Source organism: Dermacentor variabilis, chromosome 6 (assembly GCF_050947875.1).
Source record: "Dermacentor variabilis isolate Ectoservices chromosome 6, ASM5094787v1, whole genome shotgun sequence".
In the NCBI taxonomy this organism is placed as follows: domain Eukaryota; kingdom Metazoa; phylum Arthropoda; class Arachnida; order Ixodida; family Ixodidae; genus Dermacentor; species Dermacentor variabilis.
Window position 1 is genome coordinate 105,406,676 of NC_134573.1, and position 18,047 is coordinate 105,424,722.

Here is an 18,047-nt window from a genome sequence, read left to right on the forward strand (position 1 = left end):
TCGTGTGCTCAACAACCCAATTCATGCGATCTCCGTGATCAGAAGACTTAGGTACAAACAAGAACCAAATATAACACGTCTTGTGGGGCTCAGTAGCTACAAATACCATTACTAGCAGAACTATTGTTCTGCTTTTTTCGTTGTGAGAATAAGCGCCCTACTTCTTATCAGCCGAACTAAGGTACGTGCAAGTGATTACAAATGTACGTATTATAATACATGCCTTACACTATTTTTCTACAGGGTACCAGGGTACCCATACTGGCTCAGATATTTGTCCCATCCCAGCACTAAATTTGAGATGCCCCCTGTCGTCAGTCAGCGATGCACGCTGCCTCCCCGAACCCTCATTGTAATGCAAGTCTGCACGGCCATGTGCGAACTCAAAACACCACCACCTCACACTACTGAAAGCGAGGCACCCTCCTCATTCGTGCGCTGCATTTTTCCGTGGGTTTCGATGAGCGTTCGTCCCTTGCTCCATAGAATATGATTAACACTTCGTTGGTCGTACGCTTGGACGTGTGAAGCAGGAACGCCATCTTCAACAACCGAGAGCAGAGCCATGTCGCGGAGCTACCGGCAGATGAGGCCGGGCCGGTCCAACAAAGGTCAACCGCCGGGAATGGATATGTTGACTTGGCATTTACAGCCATAATTTGGTTAAAAATAAAAAGGGCAAATACTTTCAGATTCGCCCTCATGGAATTGCACATCTTCTACCTGTAGGAGCAAGGAAATTTTGAGCGCCTGTTACCTACAGGGCGCATAAACTGCAACTTTAAGGTTGTGCAGCCACGGCAGCGCCTCGAAAGCAATTTGTTCGCGTACCATGCAGACGGATGCAATATATGCCGCTAGATGTAAATGTTCCTACCTTTTCTTTTCACTGACGTTATTACCTATGGCTTTAAGAAGCCTCTCGTCGATGTACTAAGAAATAACAACGCGTCCACTTTGTTATTGCGGCGTAAAGCGGCATTAGTTAACGTGAGGGTAACAAATATAGAAATGAAAGCGCGTACTTGCCTGGTCATGGCTTCTTATTGCTCCCGAAAGCTCAGGATCGCAGCCCCGAAACCACAGGATTAGGGCGACTGCCATGGCTAATTTCACAAGATTGACGACAATGAGGAGGACGGCCCCTAATAAAACTGTCCTGTGTGGAGGAAGCAGAAGGACAAATAAAACATGTTTAGGTCCACTTCCTTACAAACGATGTAAAGCGCACTGAAATAAAATCGGAAATTTTTTTTGGCACTCTTGCCATTTCAGTAACAACTTTATGCGATTGAAACAGAATGCAAACGTAAAAATCAACTTGTTATTTATACGATGTAAAACTGCCTGTTGTCCGGTTTTGTGCGTTCCAAGACATATCATAGCGATTTCTAGACTACGCACTAACCGGGGTACGATTTCACTCAGCTATTTATTCATAGGCGATTTTTCCGATTGGTTGGCCGCCCTCATAAATGATATGTTTAAAAGTAGGTTTAGCTGGAATTGGCTTTTTTAGTGGATGGGTGGATGGATGGATAAAACTATATTAGAACTATTTAAATGTGGTTGGGCTCCTTGACGTATGGGAGCCCCCTGGCCGACATCTCTAGGAAAGCATGGTCCACCAGCCAGAGCTGGTCATCTGAGCAAGTGGCTCGAAGAGCGGCCTCCCACGAGGAAGGCTTTTTAGTGTGTTTGTGAATACTTGCCCTGGAGGCGTAGGCAAGAGCAAAAAGCAAGGAGCAAGGCACTGCTACACGAGGGACAAGGCCAAGGAATTTATGAAGACGGTGTCAGTATAAACGTTTCATTCTCAATCTCGTTCCACCCAAGTTTAAAATGTACACAAAAATGTTTTCAATTTTTTCAGCTTACTTATGTGGTACGAAATTCCATTTCCAAGCGGTAAATATGTGTAACGGCGTTCCATATCTGTGAACCTCTCAACTTTTAAATGCAAACATTAGACGTATGGAATTGGTTGGCAGCGAAACAGGCTCTCCTCTCCGGTACAGGTGGGAGGAACACCGTTCCCGTAACAGCGGCTACTTCCCTTGGACACAGGTTTATTACAGCGAAGCTGGTAGCCTCTAGTCGGTGTGGATTTTTTCTGACCGCGCGTGCTGTGCTCATAGAGAGATGTGGGCCAATGCTGGAGGCAGTGCAAAGAACCGGGAATCGCACAGTGTGCCGCTTCTCGAAGAGGCATCACCTGACGTTATCAGGTGACATAATCGTTTGACGAAGACGTCATTGCATGACGCCACGTTGGATGTGACGACGTCATCGGATTACATTAACACGCGATATCGTCATGTGACGATGTCGTTATCATGTAATGTAACGTTTGACGTGATGATGTCAGAACGCGACTTTTTGTGTGTTAATATCATCATGCGACTGCTGACTTGATCACGTATTCACGTTACATCATCATAAGTCGATCGTGTAGGGTGTAGACGGGTGTAGACGAGCCGTGTGTAAAAATACTGAGAGATATCTATAGCGGCTCCACAGCCACCGTAGTCCTTCATAAAGAAAGCAACAAAATCCCAATAAAGAAAGGCGTCAGGCAGGGAGATACAATCTCTCCACTGCTATTCACAGCGTTGTTTCCAGGAGGTATTCAGAGACCTGGATTGGGAAGAATTGGGGATAAGAGTTAATGGAGAATACCTTAGTAACTTGCGATTCGCTGATGATATTGCCTTGCTTAGTAACTCAGGGGACCAGCTGCAATGCATGCTAATGACCTTGAGAGGCAAAGCCGAAGGGTGGGTCTAAAAATTAATTTGCAGAAAACTAAAGTAATGTTTAACAGTCTTGGAAGAGAACAGCAGTTTACGATAGGTAGTGAGGCACTGGAAGTGGTAAGGCAATACATCTACTTAGGACAGGTGGTGACTGCGGATCCGGATCATGAGACTGAAATAATCAGAAGAATTAGAATGGGCTCGGGTGCGTTTGGCAGGCATTCTCAGATCATGAAAAGCAGGTTGCCATTATCCCTTAAGAGAAAAGTTCATAACAGCTGTGTCTTACCAGTACTCAAGTACGAGGCAGAAACCTGGAGGCTTACGAATAGGGTTTTACTTAAATTTAGGATGATGCAACGAGCTATGGAAAGAAGAATGATAGGTGTAACGTTAAGGGATAAGAAAAGAGCTGATTGGGCGAGGGAAGAAACGCGAGTTAATGATATCTTAGTTGAAATCAAGAAAAAGAAATGGGCATGGGCAGGACACGTAATGAGGAGGGAAGATAAACGATGGTCATTAAGAGTTATGGAATGGATTCCAAGGGAAGGGAAGCGTAGCAGAGGGCGGCAGAAAGTTAGGTGGGCGGATGAGATTAAGAAATTTGCAGGGACAACATGGCCACAATTAGTACGTGAGCGGGGTAGTTGGAGAAGTATGGGAGAGGCCTTTGCCCTGCAGTGGGCGTAACCAGGATGATGATGATGATGAAGTCGATCGTGGAGGCAGTGAAAAAAAAGGGAGCAGTGCACAGTGTGCTGCTTCTCTAAAGGCATCACGTGACGTCAACAGGCGACATCATCACTTGAGAACGACATCATCGTGTGACGACATGTTTGACGTGAGGACGTCATCCCATGACCTTTGGTGTGATAACGTCCTCACGCGACGTTGGAGGTGATGGCGTAGTCACGTTTTCTCATCATGACAAACGTGACGTCACCACTTGGTCACACCGGTTTCGATACCATCGGGTGTTAACGTAACTTGGTCACATGGGTTTTGTCACCATCAGATCTTAACGCCGGATATAATGACTTCGTATTTATATAGCATACCCCCCTCAGAAGTTGTAGTGGTGTTTTTTCCACAGCATCGCGCGACATCCACTTTTGCAGGGCTGGGATGGCGAGTCAATTTTTATTGTTAGGAAACTATAGATAAAAAGTAAGAGGTTGAAATATCTGGGACACCGTTCCATTTTAGGGAGTGGCATATACATTCACAGCCTTTGTGCCTGTATTTGTAACGTAAATGGAAGAAAATTGGGCATGTGTGGCTGGACATTGATTAGAAATTTTAACAAGAATAATCGATTACATTTAGACGAATAATTGGATTTGTCAATTTTCTACGTTTGAGAAAACTCAGCGGAATATAGTCGACAGTGTATCAAGGCTATCAAGCTCACATAGTCCCAGTGTTGCTGCAGTGAGAGTATTCACTTTTCCACCTGTCTGACTGGCTTGAATGCAGTGCTCATCGGCCACTTTTTGTTCAGACTCCTGAGGGACATAAACACCTGCGACTCCTTAGTCGTGACATATTAGCTTGCTTTATGGCTAACTTTCTTGCTGTTTAGCAGGCGAAGCTTGGACTTCAGTGGCGTGTAATATAAAACGAAATAATAGAGAAGTAAACTTATCTTGGAAATTTCGCAAGTACAAAAGGTATATTCAAAATTCCTAAAAGTAATGAGACCATCTGTTTTGAATATACACAATGAATATGCAGGAAAATGATCGTGTTCATTAAAGGGTACATTAAGCTGACATATCATCAGAAATTTCAGGAAGCAGATTTTACCAGTGCATGAAGCTGTTCCTTCACCTTGATAGTCCCAGAGTGGAAATACAAGCAAAAGAAAACGAAGGAACATGTGACCTTTGCAATGTTGTCATCGCGTTGTAGCCATTCAAATGAAAGCCTAGCGACCAACCGGATATTTATGCTCATTTTAATGCTATGGCATTCTTGCTCTTTGCATCCTCATTTGCTTGGAAATTGAATATATATATATATATATATATATATATATATATATATATATATATATATATATATATATATATACATATATATATATATATATATATCATGGGCCCCACACATCACTTCTACATGCGCCAAAGCATCACGTTCTCTTGGCTATCTACGACGGAATTTGCGAAATGCCCCGCCAAACATTCGAAAACTCGCTTTCCAAACATTGATTTTGCCACAGTTAGAATTCGCCTCCCCAATTTGGTCCCCTCATCAAAATTACCTAATAAATTTGACGGAAATGATACAAAACAGAGGAGCCCGTTTCATATCCCGTAAGTACAGTATATACTCGAGCATTACACATATTAATCTAGACCTACTGTTGCCGCCATTAGATATCCGCCGCAACATCGCTCTTCTGTGCTTATTCCACAAATATATTTACACTAATAAACGAACCCGGTTGCAACTACAAATACCCCACTCTTTTTCACGCAGATTACATAATCAGTTCAGTTTCATGCGCATATACGGTAAAACAAATGCATTTAATTCACCGGCACTACCACGTGCCATCCGTCTCTGGAATGACCTCCCTGATAACATAGCCTCCATATCTAATCCCGACACCTTCCGCTCTCAGTTACTCATGCTTTTCCTATTTAATACCGTTAACGAGTGACCAATCTAGTGTATGTTATCGTGCACTTTTGCCATGTTGTATATCATTTTCATAAACGGTATTCCTTGCTATGTTAACAGTAACAAGTGTTCGTGTGCCTTCAGATATTGCTTTGTGTTCCTAGTGCCTTCAATATTGTGTAACACGGTAATCTTCTTATAGCACTGTTCCTGTTGGCAATTTGTATATTTTATACATTTTACTGTTTAGTATACCCCCCTTACTTTATGCCCTGCCATAGGGCCTGTAAGGTTCTTTTGAATAAATAAATAAATAAATATATATATATATATATATATATATATATATATACACAACTGACTGCACTCTGACGAAGGCTGGTCCTCCAACTGAACACGCTAGTAAGTACGATACGTCTTGTAGAAGGTTCGTCGTCTCTTTCCTGCGTATATATATATATATATATATATATATATATATATATATATATATATATATATATATATATATATATATATATATATATATATATATATATATATATATATATATATATCTTTACATAGTAAAGCTATACGTACAAACGGTACAAATATGCACAGCACTACAGAGAAGAAAGCAGACAAAGAAAGCTGAATAGCACTCAACTTCGCGCAAGAAATTGCTCGACGAGCTAGAACGAATTTCTCCAGGCACGAAATAGCTCCAGGCGTTTGGAGCAGGGCCATCTCAGAAAAATCTAGTCTCGGACGCTGCACAGACTTGTACTTTATGATTAGGTCAAAGTGCTCACCATACGTTTGCCCATGAAACATTGTGCCAGTTCGGAAACAAGACGCTAAATTAAATGCTCTTCTGGGGTAGCGGACAAATACATTCCACATGTATCCACTTTCTTTAAGTACATCGAAATTTGCACGATACAGAAAAAGTACGACTAATTTGCCGTTTTATGCCGAATATCGCAAATGTTCTTACCTTTTAGCACTGGCTAGACTTCTGGAAGCCAAGCACCTTTGAACGACGACTTGGTCCATGCCCACACGGTAAAGAGATGCCGTCAGTGCAGCGACAGTAACCCAGACGTTTTCATCGTCAGAAAGGTTGAATTCGATGCTTGAAATTTAAACAGTCCAGGATTGCAATTATCGCTACAGGTTAGATTATTGTAGTAAAATTCGCCTCGGACATGCTTTAACATAAGCAGAATCCTAACGTCCACAAAATGACACGAAACATATTTTAATTGACTTCGAATGAAGTGTGATTTAGGCCCCAAATTGCGCACCTTGTCCTAACCCTATAACCCTTTCTGCAGATGTATAGCTGAAGAACACAGTAGTGGAGCTCTAATGCACGAGCTAAGTTTATTCGTTGATATAATGTGTTACAGCGTATACAACACACTGGCATGTACCATATAAATTACGTGCATTTCCATACCCACCGGTGTAACCCGGTGGCTATGGCGTTCCGCGTATCAGCTTAAGGTCTAGGGTTCGATTCCAGCCACAAAGGTCACACTTCAATGGGGATCGTGTATGTAGTATTAGGTGCACATTAAATAACGCCTCATGTTCAAAATCGATTGTGAGTCCCCCCACTATGGCGCACCTTATATGAGCTTCGTTGCTTTTGCGCAAGAGGCGGCTGTGTTTAAAACAAATTAATGCGGTCAAATACAATATAAATTACTAAATGCAAGTCCACATTTTCTGTGATTTAAGCAGGACGGAATACAATATAGCAAAGAAGCAAACATTTCGAAGTAAGGACGGTGCTATAATTGAACTATAGATAACTTTGAAACTGCATGAAATGTCTTAGACTAGAGGCTTCACATACCGCACACATTTACGATTTTCAGATGTGCCAACAATATTAGGATCAAAATTAAACAGACGCCAACGAAGAGTGATTGCGCTGAGCGCCAAGGTTTATTGGAGACAAGTCCAGAAATTCTGTTATTTTTAGGAAAAAATACTTAATGTAGTTTTGCCAGAGCCAATTCCGGCGCCGTTTATGTTAGGGTCGTAGTCTGAGTCGTTCTGTAGGAGAAATTTCATTGCTTTCGAGATCGGCTCGTGCACTTTACATAAGGATAGGTCTGTATGATTGTATCATGTAATCTCTAACATAAGGTTCCTATATTGTGAGTGACATTGACGCCGCAGAATTTACACGTGTGCAGTTTTTCTTTCAACAATAACGTTTCGCCATTTAATATCAGACTGTGAAACTGCACGGAGTGGGCAAGATTCAGGTGTGGTATCAAAACTCGACAGAGGTTAGTAAGACTGCTTAGGTGTTGGAATGCGAAAACATTATACCGTTTGTACATCTCACAACGCGTTGAGCGCGCTCATGTCATATACTCATCACGTGGCGCCACCTGCTTCCCATTGGCTTCGCCATCACATGCCCAATTACGCACGCACTAGGCCACACCTTTAGTCAGACAGATGGCGGCGACGTCACTTGTTTAATGGCGCACTCACTGGGCATAGCTTTAGTCAGCCAGAACCGCGGAGCCGCTGTGGCGTCGGAGAAGCGTGCTCGCGTCGCACCCTGCAGACCCGGATTCGACTCCCACTAAGATCAAAACTTACCAAATTTTATTTCTTTTCAAAGCCGTTGACTTACTTTGTTTAACGCAACCTCCCTGAGAAATGTGACGCCAATCCTAGCATATTTTCATGTATTTTTACTCCTTGCGACGTCGGCCCTTTTTGACACCATCATTCGGTGACGCCCGCTGCCTTTGATTTTCGCTCTATGCAACTTTAGGGCACGTAATGCTTTCACATTATAATGCCTAGCCACGGGAACAGAGAAATAGACGTCATTATCTACCATGCTTGGCTAGCTAAGAGTGCATGATATACTGAGGATCCTGCCTACCTACCGTAAGCTGATCCTCGACTCATTTCTGACATTCTTCAAACTCACAAAGCTGCAAGGGATCTTCTACACTGCTGTCTCCAAAAAACCCAGTAGTAAATTCTCAAGAAGGAGGAGAAAGAAGACACAGGAAGACATGGAAGTTGACCAGTGGAAATACTGACTGACTACATGTTACTGGAAAAAGGTGAAGTGCAATAAATGCTCGAGAAAGGCGAGCTAAAACAAAAATATGGAAAGAGGTGCACATAAAAGTAATGCTGGGTGCTAGAGCTCTCGAAGCACGGTTACGATTTCGATGAAGGATGTAAAATGTCCACCTTAAGGGTGAGGCTGTGCCACTTTTGTTACATTACATTATGATGAAACATCATCGCAATTCCTCCTGCAAGTTTTCCTAAAATACAATTGAATCAAATCCCGTCTTAATCCTTCCTACAGCACCGTCTAGCTAACGGGCCAATGGTACAGAACAGTGCAAAACTAAAGGTTTATTGAAGAACGAAGCCGAAGCGAAGCACATACCACTACGAAGGCCTGGTGTCTACTGTTACAAACGGGCCGAGAACATGCCACTTGACTACAATGATGTTACCACGCCGAAGCACTTGTCACTTATGTGGTTTCCGCTAGTGTTAAGACATTAGCTGCGCGTTTCACCACAGCAAACAAGGAACCGCTATAGCGGTTGCCTGTGAATTGCCGCGGTGGTCAATTTGGACAATCCTGCTAATGTTCTACTCGAAGCTTGCATATACGGTTTCCACGAGTGCACATAGGTATCTTGTATTTCTTAAGGCTTGAATAAAGGGACGATTTCGTATGACCTGAATATTGGAGTGACGCCTGACACCGCAAGCTTGGAGGGACGCCTGACAGCGGGAAAAGATGCCGAGACCGAGTGGGACTATACTAATCCAGGTACAACCAAATTAGGAAGGCCACTAAGCTTCAACAAAGACACTTCCACACCAGAACAGGAATTAGCCTCCCTGGTGCAGTATTCGGCCACTACCTCCTGAATTATTCCTACAACTAACCCATGGCCCTCAGTCCCGAGTGGCTGCGGAGCACCTGACCAAGGTGGCGGTCAGGCCTGTAACGCAGCAGAGGGTGCTAAGAATCTCTGTGCCCGGATAGGCCGCCAATGGAAACTGACCCTGCCAACCTTTAATTGCCGAACTCTGTCGAGTGAGGCTAGCTTAGCAGGATTCTTTGAGGAACTATCAGACTTCGTTTGCAATATCATCGGCTTTAGTAAGATTAGAAAAACTGGGGAGGTTTACACATTGCTGAATAACGGACATGTCCTCTGCTATAGATGTCTCGCAGATAAGAAGCAATACGGGGTAGGATTCCTAATCCATAAGAACATAGCGGGCAACATTGACGAATTCTACAGCATTAATTAGAGGGTAGCTATAGTCGTAATCAACGTAATGAGAGGTATAAATTAAAGGTAGTACAAGCCTACGCTCCAAAATCCAGTCACGATGATGATGAAGTAGATCAGTTTAATGAAGATGCTGAATTAGCGATTAGAAAAGTGCAAACTGAGCATACTGTAGTAATGGGCGACTTCAATGCAAAAGTGGGGAAAAAGCAGGCTGGTGAACAACCAATTGGCAACTACAGCGTTGATTCTAGGAACGCTAGACGAGAGATGCTAGTAGAATTCACAGAAAGGGATAAGCTTCAAATATTGAACACGTTTTTCAGGAAGCGTAGCAACAGAAAGTGGACTTTGAAAACCCCTATTAGTGAAACTAAAAATGAAGTTGATTTCACACTTTCTGCTGATCCCAGCATAGTGCAGGATGTAGAAGTGATAGGTAGGGTGAAGTGCAGTGATCATAGGTAAGTGAAAGCTACGATTCACCTCAATTTGAAGAGAGAAAGAGTAAAATTGGTCAAGAAGAAAAAGGTCGACCTAGGGGCAGTAAGGGTAAAAGCAGACAAATTCAGGCTGGTACTTGCGTCCAAATATGCAGCCTAAGAACAGAGAGATGAAGATGACATCTAGACAAGGAATGAAACCGTAACGACGCTGACTTAAAAAGCACCAATTGAAGTCGGAGGCAAGGCACCAAGGCAAGCAGCAGGCAAGCTCTGCCAAGTAACTAAGGACCTTGTATAGAAACGACAAATAATGAAAGTGTCCAACTCAAGAGATAACGTGGAATTCGCGGAACTATCAAAACTGATCAACAAGGCGGAAACAAGTGATATTCGAAACTATAATGTGAGAAAGACTGAAGAAGCCGTAAAAAATGGACGCAGCCTGAAATCAGTGAGAAGGAAACATGGCATAGGACAAACCAAGATGTATGCACTGAAATATAAGCAGGGTAATGCCGTCAGCAATTTCGAAGACATAGTAAAGGCAGCGGAAGAATTCTATACTGACCTGTGCAGTACCAAGAGAAGTCAGGATACCTCAATTAGAAACAGTAACGAGCAGGATACAGAAACTCCTCCTATAACTAGCGTTGAAGTCAGAAGGGCCTTGCAAGACATGAGACGAGCAATAGCGGCAGGAGAAGATGGAATAACAGTCGGTTCAATCAAAGATGCAGGAGACATATGTGATACTTGGAAAACTGCCGGCTTTCTATACGAAGAGTCTATCGATTGCAAGTGTCCTAGAAAACTGGAAGAATGCAAACATTATGCTAATTCACATAAAGGGAGACGTTAAAGAATTGAAAAATTATAGGCCCGTTAGCTTACTCCCATTATTATATAAAATATTTGCCAACATATTCTGCCATAGAATAAGGGCAACACTGGACTTTAGTCAACCAAGGTAACAGGCTGGCTTCAGGAAGGGATACTCTAAAATGGATCACATCATGTCATTAATCAGGTTATGGAGAAGTCCGCAGAGTACAATAACGTTCTCGGTATGGCTTTCATAGATTACGAAAAGGCATTTGATTCAGTAGAGATACCAGCAGTCATAGAGGCATTACGTAATCAAGGAGTACAGACCGCTTACGTTAATACCTTGGAAACATTCTACAGAGGTTCCACAGCTACCTTACTCCTACAAAAGAAAAGCAGGAAGATAGCTTTAAAGAAAGGGGTCAGACAGGGAGACGCAGTCTCTCCAATCCTATTCGCTGTGGGCTTGGAAGAAGTATCCAAGCGTTTAAACTGGGAAGGCTTAGGAGTAAGGATCAATGTCGAATACCTCAGTAACCTTTGATTTGCGGATGACATTGTTCTGTTCAGCAACAATGCAGACGAATTACAACAAATGATGGAGGACCTTAGCAGAGAGAGTGTAAGAGTGGGGTTGAAGATTATTATGCAGAAGAAAAAGAGAGTGATGAATAGCCGAGCAAGCCAACAAGAGTTCACGATTGCCAGTCAGCCTGTAGAGTCTGTGAAGGAGTATGTTTACCTAGGCCATTTAACCACAGGGAACCCTGATCTTGAGAAGGAAATTCATAGAAGAATAAAAACGGGTTGGATCGCTTACGGTAGATATTGTCAGCTCCGTACTGGAAGCTTACCATTATCATTGAAAAGGAACGTGTAAATTCAGTGCATTTTACCAGTGCTGAGTTATGGGGTAGAGACTAAAAGACTGACAAAAAAAACTTGAGAACAAGTTAAGGACAGCGCAAAGAGCGATGGAACGAAGACTGCTAGGCATAACGTTTAGGGACAGAAAGTGAGCGGTTTGTATCAGCGAGCAAACGGGTAAAGCCGATATTCTAATTGACATTAGGAGAAAAAATGGAGCTGGGCATGTCATGTAACGCGCCGGTTAGATAGCCATTGGGCCATTAGGGTTACAGAGCGGGTACCAAGAAAATGGAAACGAAGTCGAGGACGCCAGGAGACAAGTTGGGGCGATGAAATTAGGAAATTAGTGGGCGCTAGTTGGAATCGGTTGGCGCAGGGCAGCGGTAATTGGAGATCACAGGGAAAGGCCTTGGTCCTGCAGTGGACATAAAACAGGCTGATGATGATGATGATGACGATGATGGCGATTGAATATTTGTCGATAATGTCGCACAATAGTATCGACTAATCTGTTGGTGGCGACAGTTGAAGACTTATTTCGGCTTCCCGGAAGGCGCAGGAAATTGTTGTTCAATTAAGATATAAGAGTGTCATTCTTGAAGGCAACTTACTTTGCGATGTATGGGCGCAAATCGAAATCATCTACTGGTTGTATCGCCGTTGCAGAACTTCTCGAGTCTATGATGACCTTCGCTATGACAGTTGCCGGTCCCAGCAGGATGAAGACTAACTGCATGCAGTCTGTCCAGACGACACCTCTGAGTCCACCCTAATTTATATTTTGTAGAGTACAAATGGAACATAGGAAGGAGACAATGAAAACAAACCATGGCAGGTGTTCACTTATTTTTCGTCACACGTTTATGCTCTTCTCGTGGTTTTCTTCTATTTTAGCATCATATTATAATATATACCAGTGTATTTCAAAAAAAGTTGAGGCCGTTCCACTATGTGAAGATTTACGACCCGTGAAGCTGTTTAGCGCACGACACGGAGGTGACCCAGAATATTTAACAAAGGTACAAACATATTTTATGTCCTAATCTGTGTTGATCGTGGCGATACAGGTTCACACACATTCGCGTATTAACTCTGTCATGAAATGTGTCCGTCACGTAAGACAATGAATGGCTCATACCACCTTAAGCAATGGCTCATACCCCCTTAACGCGGCCCCCTTATTATGACGACAGAAGTCAAATTGGGAAGCTTTGCTGCGGAGCGAGGACCCTACCCCACAGCAACACGCCATCCGTCTGGCGGAAGAAGCCGCGAGGAGTCAAGACCTCTTTGCCTGCTTCTAATCGTGGAGGTCCCGGCCGCCGTCCCCAAGGCCTGTGTGCCGGGGACGGGGAGTAGGAGTCCTCCGTATCCGGCGAGATACAATAAAGCTGCTACCATCATCATCTCCGCTGGAATGATGAGCGGCAACGGAGCCAGCTGTGCAACATGACGACACTCGAGCCATTGCTGATCATGTTCGTTTTTCGCACAACGGAGCGAGCTGTTGATGAATAATGACGACGAACGCGCGAGCAGTGGCACTAGCGCGTCTGCACGGCTGGCGCCGCGAAGTTTTTAACAGTCCTTTTTTAAAAACATTGTACAACACATTTTTAAAAAAAAATCTGTTTTACCCGTCTGCCTAGGACCTCTTTGGGTCCCACGTGTGACAAGGATAGTTCAAGGGCACGTTGCAGGTCACCGAGACCACAGAGGCACGTGCCGTTGAGCTTGGACCCTTTCTGCGCTATCACTCATGATGATTTGTGCTTGTCAGCATTTCGGGAGGGGAGGGGCACATTTTTTCCGAGGTAGTAGCCATATACAGCTCGGCTGTAAAAGCTTGAGCATGGGTTCGAAGTAAACGTAAGTGGTGTAAAAAATTTGGACATTTAAAAGAGGTTAAAGTTGAAGAAAAGACTACAATGTCGGCAAAGAAATACAGAAGCAGCAGGGCACAAAATAATGTTAAGGTTAAATGAATATATCGTTGCGCGAAGTATTAGGATTGCCCGTATGAAAATGAAGTTCTTGGATTCTACTTGAAGTGGGAGAATCGCTCTGTAGGAATCGGGACTATTTACTAGATGCGCATTAAGAATATCACAGTTCCAAAGTCAGCAGGTGCGTAATTTGAATCTCTGACATATGTTCACAGGCGAATGACCCTGCTTCTAAAATTGCACTCGGTTTAGCTGGACTTCATCTGAAAGCACACAAATTTAACAGACTTGGAGGTTTCTATGTGCCTAAAACCCATAAATGCCTGCCCCAACTTCGCAGCGCTATGTACAGGGTTGATTTTGCTTTCTCGGAGGAATAACGGCCGCCTCATGCAGTAATTTCAGTCAACAGTTAGAACTGTGCTCTCGACCACAGGTAATTTTTTGGTGCAGTTGAAGAAAATTAGTACCCTTCCGGTCTGTGCAGAAGGATGACCAGAGAAGCTGTGAAATGCGGGCCCCTTACTGGCAAACTGCACCGCCGCCACGGGTCAGCCCGGTATAGCCCAATGTTCGGGATCGGCCAACGCATGGGAAGTGCTTAACGCTTGCTTCACCTCCACCGTGGGTCGGCCTGGCATTGCACTATCTTCGGGATTGGCCCAAGTATGGGGAGTGCTTAAAGCCTACTTCACCTCCACCGCGTGTCGGCCCGGCATTGCACAATCTTCAGGATTGGTCCACGTATGGGGAGGGCTTAACGCCTACTTCACCTCCGCCGCGGGTCGGCCCGGCATTACACAATCTTCGGGATCGGTCCACGTATGGGGAGTGCTTAACGCCTACTTCTTCCACCTACCCGCCGTGGTTGCCCAGTGACTATGGTGTTGGGCTGCTGAGCACGAGGTCGCGGGATCGAATGCCGGCCACGGCTGCCGCATATCGAGGGGGCGAAATGCGAAAACACCCGTGTACTTAGATTTAGGTGAACGTTAAAGAACCCCAGGTGGTCGAAATTTCCGGAGTCCCCCACTACGGAGTGCCTCATAATCAGAAAGTGGCTTTGGCACGTAAAACCCCATGATTTTTTTTTACTTCCTCCACCACGGGTCGGCCTGGCATTGCACTATCTTTGGGATTGGATCAAGTATGGGGAGTGGTTAACGCCTACTTTACCTCCGCCGCGGGTCGGCCTGGCGTTGCACTATCTATTGGATTGGCCCAAGTATGGGGAGTGCTTAACGCTTAGTTCTTCTCCGCCGTGGGTCGGCCCGGCATCGCACTATCTTTGGGATTGGCCCAAGTATGGGGAGTGCCTAACATCTACTTCACCTCCACCGTGGGTCGGCCCGGCATTGCACAATATTTGGGACTGGTTCACGTATAGGGAGTGCTTAATGCCTGATTCACCTCTGCCGCGGGTCGGCCCGGCTTTGCAATACTTCGGGATCGGCCCACGTATGGGGAGTGCTCAACGCTAGGTTCACCTCTGCCGCGGATCGGCCAGGTATTGGACTACCTTCAGGATTGGCCAGCGTACGGGGAGAGCTTAACGCCTGCGTCACTTCCGCCGCGGGTCGGCTCGGCGTTGCACTATCTTTGGAATCGGCCCACGTATGGAAAAAATTTGGTCTATGTCCACAGAGAAGCTAGCCATAAACACCTTCGCTGTAAAAAATTCCATATAGAATGAGGCTTTCCGTGCAGCCTAGAAGGAGAAATTTTTACCTCGGAACTTTTTGGCGGTTCGTTACTATTAAGCGCTCTTAAAACCGATTGCAACAAATGAGCTATATATGACCAGATTGCGTCTGTATTTGCCTTTAGTCTTCATTTTCATATAGCGCAATTCTTTCTTACGTTCTGCAAGGATTTATTTTAATGGCTACGTGACGTTCTTGATTGGTATGGATCAGCCAGTGTGGGTCTCTAGTTGCAGTCTCTCATAGCCAAATCATTGAAAAAGGTTCCTTTTGTAATGAAGAAGAAGAGCACAGGAACAAGGCCAGCCACATCGTCTCTTCCATGCCTGCTGTGCAACCAGTGGGCCAGCCGGATCACCAGTGCTTGGCACGAGTGTGAGCCGTTCGAGCTACCAGCTGTTCCTGCTCTGTGTCACCTGCCTCCTCGGTTACGAAGAGACGTTACCATCGGAACTGTTCAGTGCACCCATTACAATTGGTGGAAGGTGCGGTGTACTCAAGAACATCTACACCCTGGAACTCCGGTCTCGGACTCTGCCTCCCGTCATGCCTGACTCTCGCCAGCCGATGCCGCCGCCACCCCCCGTTGCGTGCTCTGGCGCTGTCCCGCAACGCCATCAAGCGGCTTTCAGCGGTACGGACGAACAGGACGTCAATGACTGGTTGGCTACGTACGAACGGGTGAGCTTGCACAATCGATGGGATGATACCGCCAAGTTAAATGCCGTCATGTTCTACCTAGCGGGAGTGGCTCACCTGTGGTTTAGGAATCACGAAGCCGACTTTCAGTCCTGGTCCGCGTTCAAGACCAGTTTCGCTGCAGTTTTCGGTCGCCCTGCCGTCCACAAGTTGCGCGCCGAGCAGCGGTTACGAGAGCGAGCGCAACAACCCGGTGAAACATTCACCTGTTACATCGAAGAGGTTCTCGACCTGTGCAAACGTGTGGATGCTTCTATGCCCGAAAATGAGAAATTAAAGCACATTTTGAAGGGCATCGCCGATGACATTTCTCAAATGTGGATCGCCAAGAGTCCGCGCACCGTAGCAGAGCTCATAAACTTGTGCCAAAGCTACGACGAGTTGAGAAGGCAACGCGCTTTGACCAGGCGCCCCTCAGTGGCTGACGAGGCCCTCTCTTCCATGACCGTCCTCCCTGATCGCTCCCCCCTGCTCACACAAATCCAAGCTTTCGTGCGGGAGGAAATTGCACGTCAGCTCTCTCTAATGCTCTTTGCTGAGCTACCCCAACAGCAGCCGCTGCCTTCACAGCCTCCTACACAGCTCGCCCCTACGCTCCGGCGGGTTATTGAAGAGCAAGTTGCTGAGGCCCTACCTATGCAGCATCAGCAGTACCCTGTCGCCGCGCCACTTACCTACGCAACCGTCGCCGCGCAGCCTCAAGTTGCTGAGGCTCTACCAATGCAGCATCAGCTGTACCCTGGCGCCGCGCCACCTACTTACGCATCCGTCGCCGCGCAGCCTCCTCGTCAACCACTCGTTGCGCTACATCCACGGCCGCTACCACCCGTTCGTCATCCCGTTCATCGCCCTGCTCCTGCGTTTGCTAATCCTTGGCGCACACAAGACAACAGGCCCATATGTTATGCCTGCGGTATTCCCGGCCGTGTTGCACGACTCTGCCGCCGCCGCATGCTGCACTCTGATGGGTTGGTGCAGTCGCCTCCCTACGCCGACGTGCAACCTTTTCAAGACACTTATCTTAGTCGGCAGTCGAACAGGCCACCAGCCGAGCGCCCGGTCCTTCCACGTCGTTCGCCTTCCCCGCGTCGCCGCTCGTTATCCCCCTTGCGTCGGCGCCCTTCACCCACGCAAGAAAAAAAACTAAGCGCCGCAGTTCAGGAGGCAAGAACTGCGTCGCCATCGATCTGTACAAGTCCTCCTTTGTCGCCTTCGAACGTTGTCGATCTAACTGTGGACGGCCTCCCTACCGTTGCGCTAATTGATACTGGAGCGGCCGTGTCTGTCCTAAACGAACGCCTCTCTCGCGCCTTACGAAAAGTTACGACGCCACTTTCTGGGTTTTCTCTTCGCACAGAAAGCGCCCAGCCAGTGCAGCCTCCAGCAGCTTGCACAGCTAGAGTTGTTATTCAGGACGTTCTCTATATTGTGGAGTTTGTGGTTCTTCAGTCCTGCTCTCACGACGTGATACTTGGGTGGGACATTCTTTCGCGAAATAACGCCGTCATCAATTGTGCACGTGCTGAAGTCGAATTATCGCCTCTGTGTGACGTACCCCTCGTCGGCGCCACATCTCTTCCCGCTAAGCTAGTCCTTCGGGAAGACATCACCATACCGCCGTACTCGTCTGCCGTTGTTCCCGTCTTCTGTGGCGCTGTCTCTGGAGGCACTGTCCTCTTCACTCCTTCGGAACTCTTCATAACCCGCAAAGATGTTCCCCTCCCTTTCGCCACGCTTGACATTTCAGCCGGACTCAGCGCCATCGTTGTCTGCAATCTGCTTCCTACAGCCCTGACGGCTCTTTGCGGTGAAGCACTTGGCCATGTTCAGCCTCTTGATGACATGTTTATAACCGACGTGCCGGACGCTTCGTATA

At 45.8% G+C, this 18,047-nt stretch overlaps 1 long non-coding RNA gene across 1 annotated transcript; it reads right to left on the reverse strand.

Annotated features, from left to right (window-relative positions):
• Positions 1-1,035: 1,035 nt before the first annotated feature.
• LOC142584310 (uncharacterized) lies at positions 1,036-12,587 on the reverse strand. Its single transcript, XR_012828753.1, has 3 exons — positions 12,435-12,587; positions 6,367-6,504; positions 1,036-1,159 (listed from the first exon to the last, which is right to left on the reverse strand). It is a non-coding gene; the product is annotated as an uncharacterized LOC142584310 (long non-coding RNA).
• Between the last annotated feature and the right edge of the window lie 5,460 nt (positions 12,588-18,047).